The 12161-nt window shown below is 45.5% G+C and overlaps 1 protein-coding gene across 5 annotated transcripts in view; it reads left to right on the forward strand.

The window, feature by feature from the left end:
* fbrsl1 (fibrosin-like 1) overlaps nucleotides 1–12161 on the forward strand; it is a 139184-nt gene that overhangs the window by 85134 nt on the left and 41889 nt on the right. For all 5 annotated transcript variants that reach the window (XM_029763300.1, XM_029763301.1, XM_029763299.1 and 2 more), the window contains exon 2: nucleotides 1326–1374. The gene's annotated coding sequence lies outside the window, so the exon portion shown is untranslated. The remainder of the gene's footprint in view (nucleotides 1–1325; nucleotides 1375–12161) is intronic.

The raw sequence follows: 12161 nt of genomic DNA on the forward strand, positions 1-12161 counted from the left end.
ATGCATACTTTTGTCACCATCTCGCACATTAGCAGGTTGTTTCTGGTCGATTTACGACTCCAGAGCTGTGTTTAAAAGTTTTGTGTCTCGCCGGCCGGTGCAATGTGTATTTTTGTTCAAATAAAAAGGTTTCTCTTTCTGTAGAGGTTTACCAGAATCTCCACATACAACTGACCAGGGAGGAAAAAGCTACCCGTGTTTAGTCTACAAGTCTCTTGCTGTCACTTCATGGTCAGATGCCTTTTTCCGTTTTGTCTCTGGCCCTTACTCACAGTGTGAAATTTGCCCTTCTCTCAGGAGGAACTCGACCTTAAACAACTTTTCTCAACTGAACAATTATAATGATGGAAATGATAATAGTCATTCATCCAGAGTTGGATAAAACAAATATTTAACATTTTCTCATAAAATCATGTTTTAAAGACGTAATGATTCCATATGAAAATTGAAATAAAATATATTTTATGAATTATAGTTATAGAGAAAGAAATGGATTTCTAATTTACGCTTTACATTGAGCAACATTAGCTTGGTGTGGCTGTCATTGTGTCGTGTTGTGTGTATGGTCTTTGTACATGGTCTCCTGCTCAGATTCTGCAGAGGCTGAGCCACCATACGGTACTACCCCCTTCTCTTTCTCCTCTCCGTTCCTCTCTTTCTCCTCTCCTTTCCTCTCTTTCTCCTCTCCTCCCCTCTTTCTCTGCTCCTCTCTTTCCCCTCTCCTCTCTCTCACCTCTCTCTTTCTCCTTGTTCCCCTGTCTTTTCTTTCTCCTTTCTTTTCTCCTCTCCTCTCCTCTTCTTTCCTTTGCTGTCCTCTCCTCTCTGACAACCTCCTGTGCTGTGAGTGTGAGTGGGCTGGCTGGCTTTCAGGTGGCACAACAGTGCCCCCTAATGTTACCTTGGCTCTGTCTGGACAGAGAGCTCAGCTCTGCTCAGAGAGAGGGATGTGGTGAGAATAAGGAAGTCAGTCAGGTGCAGAGAACGGGCTGCTTCTCAACAAGGCAGATTGAACACAAGTCAAGGAGTCACTGTGTTGGATATGCATGAGTGATGTAGGGTACAGTAGCTGTATTTGGCCTGAGACTTGTGTTCATATACATAGGTTACAGTAGATCATTGGAAATATGTCTGTTAGCCATCTAGGTGGATCCAATTCAATATAATGAGTGTGTCTGTAAACATTACAATTTTTACTGATGTTTTTGAAGGATCCAATCCCTTCCTATATTGTGTCATGAGTGCAATGCCGTTTGTCACATTCTCTAGGTGTCCCATGTATGGAAACTACCAGACTGTTAATGTTTCTCCTTCCTCTTGTCTTCCAGGTATCTGAAGTAGGATCCGAGAAACTCTTCTCCCCCACTACACCCGAAGGTAAGATGTTGGTTACTATATTCACACTACATTTGGATGGGCAAATCAAACCATTCTCTCCTGTGTAGTCCACCATAATCCTTGTAGATGACATGTCAATGAATACCAAGACAGTTTATTACATACCAATTATGTCTTCTGATTCTGAATTGAATGAGGACAAACCAGAACAGCTATATTTGCATATTTTCTTGCCTGGATGTGGAACTGTATTGGGACACCCAACCAAAGGTCTACTATCTCCCCTTCCCACACCAATATTCATGCTCATTAGAGTGGATTTACAGGCTCCTTGCCACATGCTTCCAATCCACAAATGGGAACGTTCCCCCAGGCTATACAAGACTTCTGACAGCAGGCTTGGCAGTAATGGCCGACAGGACAGAGGAGGGGGGAGGGCACTGAGCTTCTCAGTGAAGATAAACACAGGCCCTCTGGGAGGGAGTGGGCGAGGGGGAGGAGGGGAGGTGGGGGGAGTGCTGCACCTCTTCTCAGGCTGAATGGGGAGACATGTGGAGGGAAGGTGGGGGGTGAAGAACGGGATGGTAGGAGGCCCGAGGAGGTCAGGGCAGTCCCCTGGCTGATGAAGGATAGCAGCATGTAGCTCATGTCATGTCCCCCCAGGGCAGGAACCAGACCCATTAACAGATGCAGCATGACAGCTATTTCTGTAAAATGGGGCAATTTTCTGGAGGAGAGAGAGAAGCCAGCTTGCCTTGGATAGAGTAGGACCCAGCCTGTGTTATGCTTGAACACAAACAGTACAGAAAGACTCAGAAGGACCACTCCAGACATTACAGTGATGTGTGTGTGTGTGTGTGTGTGTGTGTGCGTGTGTGTGTGTGTGTGTATATATATATGTGTGTATACGTATGTATATACAGTGAGGGAAAAAAGTATTTGATCCCCTGCTGATTTTGTGTTTGCCCACTGACAAAGAAATGATCCGACTATAATTTTAATGGTAGGTTTATTTGAACAGTGAGAGACAGAATAACAACAAAAAAATGTTATAAATTGATTTGTATTTTAATGAGGGAAACAAGTATTTTACCCCCTCTCAATCAGAAAGATTTCTGGCTCCCAGGTGTCTTTTACACAGGTAACGAGCTGAGATTAGGAGCACACTCTTAAAGGGAGTGCTCCTAATCTCAGTTTGTTACCTGTATAAAAGACACCTGTCCACAGAAGCAATCAATCAATCAGATTCCAAACTCTCCACCATGGCCAAGACCAAAGAGCTCTCCAAGGATGCCAGGGACAAGATTGTAGACCTACACAAGGCTGGAATGGGCTACAAGACGATCGCCAAGCAGCAAGGTCCCCCTGCTCAAGAAAGCACATATACATGCCCGTCTGAAGTTTGCCAATGAACATCTGAATGACTCAGAGAACAACTGGGTGAAAGTGTTGTGGTCAGATGAGACCAAAATGGAGCTCTTTGGCATCAACTCAACTCGCCGTGTTTGGAGGAGGAGGAATGCTGCCTATGACCCCAAGAACACCATCCCCACCGTCAAACATGGAGGTGGAAACATTATGCTTTGGGGGTGTTTTTCTGCTAAGGGGACAGGACAACTTCACCACATCAAATGGACGATGGACGGGGCCATGTACTGTCAAATCTTGGGTGAGAACCTCCTTCCCTCAGCCAGGGCATTGAAAATGGGTCGTGGATGGGTATTCCAGCATGACAATGACCCAAAACACACGGCCAAGGCAACAAAGGAGTGGTTCAAGAAGAAGCACATTAAGGTCCTGGAGTGGCCTAGCCAGTCTCCAGACCTTAATCCCATAGAAAGTCTGTTGAGGGAGCTGAAGGTTCGAGTTGCCAAACGTCAGCCTCGAAACCTTAATGACTTGGAGAAGATCTGCAAAGAGGAGTGGGACAAAATCCCTCCTGAAATGTGTGCAAACCTGGTGGCCAACTACAAGAAACGTCTGACCTCTGTTATTGCCAACAAGGGTTTTGCCACCAAGTACTAAGTCTTGTTTTGCAGAGGGGTCAAATAGTTATTTCCCTCATTAAAATGAAAATTATTTTGTAACATTTTTGACATGCGTTTTTCTGTATTTTTTTGTTGTTATTCTGTCTCTCACTGTTCAAATAAACCTACCATTACAATTATAGACTGATCATTTCTTTGTAAGTGGGAAAACGTACAAAATCAGCAGGGGATCAAATACTTTTTTCCCTCACTGTATTTATATATATATATACACACACACACGTTGACTCTCTCCCCCATCCAATCGGGAGAGGGCCTAGCTGTGTCAATGGGCAAGCGAGTCTTGGTGAAATCCTGCTAATGTGAGTCCCCCCATGTCCCATGCACATCAGGCTGGCCCAGAGATTAGGACTGGACAATTACAGCCAGATCCGGGCAATCCCATCAGAGCTTGTTTGTCACAGCTGGGATCAACACCACTGTGAGTGAGTGAGTGAGTGAGTGAGTGAGTGAGTGAGTGAGTGAGTGAGTGAGTGAGTGAGTGTGTGTGTGTGTGTGTGTGTGTGTGAGTCAGACACCGGCAGCAAGAAGGGCACCGGATTAGGATGAAATGGAAAAGCCAGGGGGATGGTTTTGTCTGGATCATCTGATTAAGTGATGAGTGAGAAGTTATTATCATGCTAGTTGCTACCATTACACGTTGTTGTTTTGTACTGTAACGTATCCTAGTTTTAGGTCTTCTGTGTGTATGGTTCATACATGCGTGTGTAAGTGTGTGTATGGGTTAGCCAGGCCTGTGTGTAGAATGCAGAGCAGCCTGAGGACTGTTGTCCTCTAGTTCACCATACAGAATATCTATGTGACCCATTACCAGTCTATTACCAGTCTATCTCTAGACCAATCTACACCCTCTCTCCACTCAGCCTCTGACCATTGGGACTGCACAGCTATTGGCTCCCAGAGATTGGGTGCACTTACACACAGACTTAGACACACACACACACACACACACTTTCGATCCAAGATGGCGTAGCAGTTCAGACGTCCTGTCGTGTCCCGTGTATATATATATATATTTACATATTTTTTTTCTTCACTTATCTTTTTACATTTTTTTATTCTAAACACTCAACCTCAAAGCACTCTCCTGCAACCCGCCTCATCAATTTAAAAAAAAAAGAAAGTATTATTTACCTCATCTGAATTCCACGACAGAAGCTAGCCAGAGGTTAGCTATTTTCACTGGCTAACGTTGAAGTTCAGCTAGCTACGGTTAGCTGTCCTCAGCTATCCATTAGCTCGAAAAGCTATCGCCAGTTTTTGTACAGCGCGACTCAGACCAGAGCATATCGGACCTATTCTCTCTCCTTTCCTCGATTTCTACCGCAGGCTCTGGACATTTACACCTGGATCTTGCAGCTAACTAGCTGCTACCTGAGTGACTATTGGCAACGTCGGTCTCGGAATTAACACACACTATTACGGAGCTAGCTAGCTAGCCAGCTGAAGAATTCCGTCAGCCACTCGTGGGCTACTCCTGAGCTAGCCAGCTGAAGTGTCTCCTGGGCTACAACTCACCTATCCTGACCCGTTTTACTGCCGATGCGGAGCCCCATTGGGTCTTCACGACTGGATCACCGACGTTATCTGCCCGAGGGAGTTGTTCCAACTGGCCCCTCCGTCGCGACGTAACCTGATCGCCCATCTGCGGCCAGCTAATCGTTAGCTGTCTTTTCGGCTGCGATCTGAATAGGTCTGTCGGACACTTTTCTTGGGCCACTATAACTAACTATTTTGCCAACTTGGACAGGTCCCCCCTTCCACACGGAACCCCACTAACCCACAGACGGAAACGCACGAGGCGGCTAAAAACAGACCTCCCTCCCATCTTCCACCAGCTTGCTACCTATGGCCCGGCTAGCTGTCTGATTCTCACTGGACCCTCTGATCACTCGGCTAAGCATGCCTCTCCTTAATGTCAATATGCCTTGTCCATTGCTGTTCTGGTTAGTGTTTATTGGCTTATTTCACTGTAGAGCCTCTAGCCCTGCTCATTATACCTTATCCAACCTCTCAGTTCCTCCACCCACACATGCTATGACATCTTCTGGTTTCAATGATATTTCTAGAGACAATATCTCTCTCATAATCACTAAATGCCTAGGTTTACCTCCTCTGTACTCACATCCCACCATACCTTTGTCTGTACATTATACCTTGAAGCTATTTTATCGCCCCCAGATACCTGCTCCTTTTTCTCTCTATTCTGGACGTCACAGACGACCAATTCTTATAGCTTTTAGCCGTACCCTCATACTTATCCTTCTCTGCTCCGCTGGGGATGTAGAGGTGAATCCAGGCCCTTCAGTGCCTGGCTCCACACCTACTCCCCAGGCGCTCTCTTTTGATGACTTCTGTAACCGTAATAGCCTTGGTTTCATGCATGTTAACATTAGAAGCCTCCTCCCTAAGTTTGTTTTATTCACTGCTTTAGCACACTCTGCCAACCCGGATGTCCTGGCTGTGTCTGAATCTTGGCTTAGGAAGTCCACCAAAAACTGTGAAATCTTCATCCCTAACTACAACGTTTTCAGACAAGATAGAACGACCAAAGGGGGCGGTGTTGCAATCTACTGCAGAGATAGCTTGCAGAGTTCTGTCCTGCTATCCAGGTCTGTACCCAAACAATTTGAACTTCTACTTTTAAAAATCCACCTCTCCAAAAACAAGTCTCTCACCGTTGCCGCCTGCTATAGACCCCCCTCGGCCCCTAGCTGTGCTCTGGACACCATATGTGAACTGATTGCCCCCCATCTATCTTCAGAGCTTGTGCTACTAGGCGACCTAAACTGGGACATGCTTAACACCCCAGCCATTCTACAATCCAAGCTTGATGCCCTCAATCTCACACAAATTATTAATGAACCCACCAGGTACAACCCCAAAGCCGCAAACACTGGCACCCTCATAGATATCATCCTAACCAATGTGCCCTCTAATTACACCTCTGCTGTTTTCAACCAAGATCTCAGCGATCACTGCCTCATTGCCTGCACCCGTAATGGGTCAGCGGTCAAACGACCTCCACTCATCACTGTCAAACGCTCCCTGAAACATTTCAACGAGCAAGCCTTTCTAATCGACCTGGCCCTGGTATCCTGGAAGGATATTGACCTCATCCCGTCAGTAGAGGATGCCTGGTTATTTTTTAAAAATGCCTTCCTCTCCATCTTAAATAAGCATGCCCCTTTCAAGAAATTTAGAACCAGGAACAGATATAGCCCTTGGTTCTCCCCAGACCTGACTGCCCTTAACCAACACAAAAATATCCTGTGGCGTTCTGCATTAGCATCGAACTGCCCCCGCGATATGCAACTTTTTAGGGAAGTTAGAAACCAATACACACAGGCAGTTAGAAACGCCAAGGCTAGCTTTTTCAAACAGAAATTTGCTTCGTGCAACTCCAACTCTAAAAAGTTCTGGGACATTGTAAAGTCCATGGAGAATAAGAACACCTCCTCCCAACTGCCCACTGCACTGAGGATAGGAAACTCTGTCACCACCGATAAGCCCACTATAATTGAGAATTTCAATAAGCATTTTTCTACGGCTGGCCATGCTTTCCACCTAACTACCCCTACTGCATTCAACAGCACTGCACCCCCCACAGCTACTCGCCCAAGCCTCCCCCATTTCTCCTTCTCCCAAATCCATTCAGCTGATGTTCTGAAAGAGCTGCAAAATCTGGACCCCTACAAATCAGCTGGGCTTGACAATCTGGACCCTTTCTTTCTAAAATTATCTGCCGAAATTATTGCAACCCCTATTACTAGCCTGTTCAACCTCTCTTTCGTGTCGTCTGAGATTCCCATAGATTGGAAAGCAGCTGCTGTCATCCCCCTCTTCAAAGGAGGTGACACTCTTGACCCAAGTTGCTACAGACCTATATCCATCCTACCCTGCCTTTCTAAGGTCTTCGAAAGCCAAGTCAACAAACAGATTACCGACTATTTTGAATCCCACCGCACCCTCTCCGCTATGCAATCTGGTTTCAGAGCTGGTCATGGGTGCACCTCAGCCACGCTCAAGGTCCTAAACGACATCGTAACCGCCATCGATAAGAAACATTACTGTGCTGCCGTATTCATTGACCTGGCCAAAGCTTTTGACTCTGTTAATCACCACATCCTCATCGGCAGACTTAGTAGCCTTGGTTTCTCAAACGATTGCGTCGCCTGGTTCACCAACTACTTCTCTGACAGAGTTCAGTGTGTCAAATCGGAGGGCCTACTGTCTGGACCTCTGGCAGTCTCTATGGGGGTACCACAGGGTTCAATTCTTGGGCCAACTCTTTTCTCTGTATACATAAATGATGTCGCTCTTGCTGCTGGTGAATCTCTGATCCACCTCTACGCAGACGACACCATTCTGTATACTTCTGGCCCTTCTTTGGACACTGTGTTAACAACCCTCCAGACGAGCTTCAATGCCATTCAACTCTCCTTCCGTGGTCTCCAACTGCTCCTAAACACAAGTAAAACTAAATGTATGCTCTTCAACCGATCGCTGCCTGCACCTGCCCGCCCATCCAGCATCACTTCTCTGGACGGTTCTAACTTAGAATTTGTGGACAACTACAAATACCTAGGTGTCTGGTTAGACTGTAAACTCTCCTTCCAGACTCACATCAATCATCTCCAATCCAAAGTGAAATCTAGAATTGGCTTCCTATTTCGCAACAAAGCATCCTTCACTCATGCTGCCAAACATACCCTCGTAAAACTGACCATCCTACCAATCCTCGACTTCGGCGATGTCATTTACAAAATAGCCTCCAATACCCTACTCAACAAGCTGGATGCAGTCTATCACAGTGCCATCCGTTTTGTCACCAAAGCCCCATATACAACCCACCACTGCGACCTGTATGCTCTCGTTGGCTGGCCTTCACTTCATCATCGTCGCCAAACACATTGGCTCCAGGTCATCTACAAGACCCTGCTAGGTAAAGTCCCCCCTTATCTCCGCTCACTGGTCACCATAGCAGCACCCACCTGTAGCACGCGCTCCAGCAGGTATATCTCTCTGGTCACCCCTAAAGCCAACTCCTCCTTTGGTCGTCTCTCCTTCCTGTTCTCAGCTGCCAATGATTGGAACGAACTACAAAAATCTCTAAAACTGGAAACACTTATCTCCCTCACTAGCTTTAAGCACCTGCTATCAGAGCAGCTCACAGATCTCTGCACCTGTACATAGCCCATCTTTAATTGAGCCCAAACTACTACCTTTTCCCCTACTGTATTTATTTATTTTATTTATTTTGCTCCTTTGCACCATATTATTTATATTTTAACTTTTAACTTTCTTCAAACTACAAATCTACCATTCCAGTGTTTTTTTCTTGCCATACTTTATTTACTTTGCCACCATGGCATTTTTTTTGCCTTTACCTCCCTTATCTCACATCATTTGCTCACATTGTATATAGTCTTATTTTTTTTCTACTGCATCATTGATTGTATGTTGTTTTACTCCATGTGTAACTCTGTGTTTTTGTATGTTGTCGAACTGCTTTGCTTTATCTTGGCCAGGTCGCAATTGTAAATGAGAACTTGTTCTCAACTTGCCTACCTGGTTAAATAAAGGTGAAATAAATAAAAAATAAAAAAAATAAAAAAAACACACACACACACACACACAGTTGGTATAGCACTGAAAGTGCTAATGAGCATGTTTACTTCTTCCCTTGTATTAGTCATTAGAGGAGAGGTAGCATCACCAAATAGATGGAATGGTTTAGGACTATTAGAAGACTGGACAGTCCAACATAGTAATCAAATCAAATGTAATTTGCCACATGCGCCGAATACAACAGGTATACCATGAAACTTTAACTTTACCATGAAATGCTTACTTACAAGCCGGAGTTAAAAAATAAGAACAATTTGCAAAAGGGAAAAAGGAAATAGTAACACAATAAAATAACAATAACGAGGATTTATACAAAGAGTACCGATACTGAGTCAATGTGCAGGGGTACGAGGTAGTTAAGGTAATTTAGGTAATATGTACATGTAGGTAGGGGTCAAAGTGACTAGGCAGTCAGGATCGACGATAATCAGAGAAGCAGCAGCGTATGTGAAAGTGTGTCTGTGTGGCGTCAGTGTGTGTGTGTGTGTGGGGGGGGTAGTAGAGTCCAGTAAGTGTGCATGGAGCCAGTGCAAAAGTGGGTCAATGCAAATAGTCCGGGTAACCATTTCATTAGCTGTTCAGCGCTCTTATGGTTTGGGGGTAGAAGCTGTTCAGACTTGGCGCTCCGGTACTGCTTGCCGTGCGGTATCAGAGAGAACAGTCTATGACTGGGTGGCTGGTCTTTGAAAAATTTGAGGACCTTCCTCTGACAGTGATGTATTGGGTCGTACGCACTACCCTCAGTAGCGCCCTATGGTTGGAGGCCAAGCAGTTGCCATACCAAGCGGCGATGCAGTCAGTCAAGATGCTCTTAATGGTGTAGCTGTATAACATTTTGAGGATTTGAGGGCTCGTGTCAAATCTTTTCAGCCTCCTGAAGAAGAATATGTGTTGTTGAGCCCTCTTCACGTTGGTGTGTTTGGACCATGATAGACCCTTAGTGATGTGGAGACAGAGGAACTCAACCCGCTCCACTACAGCCCAGTCGATGTGAATGGGGGCGTGCTCGTCCCTCCATTTCCTGTAGTCCACAATCAGCTCATTTGTATTGCTGACGTTGAGTGAGAGGTTGTTGTCCTGGCACCACACTGCCAGGTCCTCTGACCTCCTCCGTATAGGCTGTCTCATCGTTGTTGGTTGTCAGGCCTACCACCATTGTATTCGGTCCCGGGAGTTGTCCTTAGCTTAATGATGAGTTTGCAGGGCACTATGGTGTTGAGCGCTGAGCTGTAGTCAATGAACAGCATTCTCACATAGGTGTTCCTTTTGTCCAGATGGGAAAGGGCAGTGTGGAGTGCAATAGAGATTACATCATCTGTGGATCTGCTGGGAGTGGGTCCAGGGTGTCTGGGAAGATGGTGTTGATGTGAGCCATGACCAGCTTTTCAAAGCACTTCATGGCTACAGATGTGAGTGCTATGGGGCGATAGTAATTTAGACAGTTTACCTTAGCGTTTTTGGGACAATGGTGGTCTGCATGAAACATGTAGGTATTACAGACTGGGTCAGGGAGAGTTTGAAAATGTCAGTGAAGACACTTGCCAGCTGGTCAGTGCATGCTCTGAGTACGTGTCCTGGTAATCCTTCTGGCTATACGGCCTTGTGAATGTTAACCTCTTTAAAGGTCTTACATTGGCTACGGAGAGCGTGATCACACAGTCGTCCAGAACAGCTGGTGCTCTCATGCATGGTTCGGCATTGCTTGCCTGGAAGCAAGCATAGAAGGTATTTTGCTCGTCTGGTAGGCTTGCATCACTGGGCAGCGCTCGGCTGGGTTTCCCTTTGTAATCTGTGATAGTTTGCAAGTCCTGCCTCATCCGACGAGCGTCAGAGCCGGTGTAGTTGGATTTGATCTTAGTCCTGTATTGATGCTTTGCATGTTTGATGGTGCGTCGGAGGGTGTAGTAGGATTTCTTATAAGCTTCCGGATTAGTGTCCTGCTCCTTGAAAGCGGCACCTTTAGCTCAGTGCAAATGTTGCCTGTAATCCATGACTTCTACTTGGGATATGTACGTACGGTCACTGCAGAACCTCAAGACTTCCTTAATATAAGAGTTTGCGCACCAGCTGTTGTTAACAAATAGACACGCACACCACCTCCCTTGAGTTTACCTGACTTTGCCGTTCTATCCTGCCGATGTATAGAAAAATCTGCTCAATATATATTTTCCATGTCCTTGTTCAGCCGCGACTCTGAGAAACATAGGATATTACAGTTTTTCAGATCACGTTGATAGGATAGTCTCGAATGGAGCTCAACAAGTTAATTCTCCAGTGATTGCACGTTCGCCAGTAGAACGTAGGGTACAGGCGGTTTATCCACCTGCCGACATAGTCTCGTCGAGTATCACACACACCAGCCTCTAAAACACTGCCTCTGCCTTTTTCAAGTGTCTGGGATTTGGGCCTTGTCCGAGATGAGCAGTATGTCCTTCACCGCCGACTCATTGCAGTAGAAATCCTCATCCAAATCCCCAGAAGATATTTTCGGTCATAGAAAACGATGGCAGAAACATTATGTACAAAAAAAGGTTAGCTCATTGAAGGCAGTGAACCACAATAATGCAAATGTGATGTGGTCTTGAGTAACACTCAGAAATGTGTTTTTTACTCAGAATTTGCAAGAGCATTTCTTATTTTCTGTATTACTACCTTCACAGCCTCTATGCAGTAGTAAACAGTATTCTTCAACTACATTTACATAATTTAGCAGAGGCTCTTATCCAGAGCAATTATGGCTATGTGCCTTGCTCAAGGGCACAGCAGCAGATTTTTCAGCTTGTTGGCTCAAGGATTTGAACCAGCGACCTTTCGGTCACTGGCCCAATGCTCTTAACCACTAGGCTACCTATTCTTTGGAGTCCTTTGTGCATGGCTGCAGTACTTCCAATGATTATGTAAGAACTGGTTCCGGTAGCTACTAGCTAGCTCTAGTATGGTACAGGACCACAGGTTGGTGGCACCTTAATTGGGGAGGATGGCTCCTGGTAATGGCTGGAGCTGAATTAGTGGAATGGTATCAAATACATCAAACATATAGTTTCCATGTGTTAGATTCCATTCGCTTCGTTCCAGCCATTATTATGAGCCGTCCTCCGATCAGCAGCCTCCACTGTATACAGGACGGATGTTACCTAACTATCAGAG

This window comes from Salmo trutta, chromosome 9, assembly GCF_901001165.1.
Source record: "Salmo trutta chromosome 9, fSalTru1.1, whole genome shotgun sequence".
Classification (NCBI taxonomy): Eukaryota; Metazoa; Chordata; class Actinopteri; order Salmoniformes; family Salmonidae; genus Salmo; species Salmo trutta.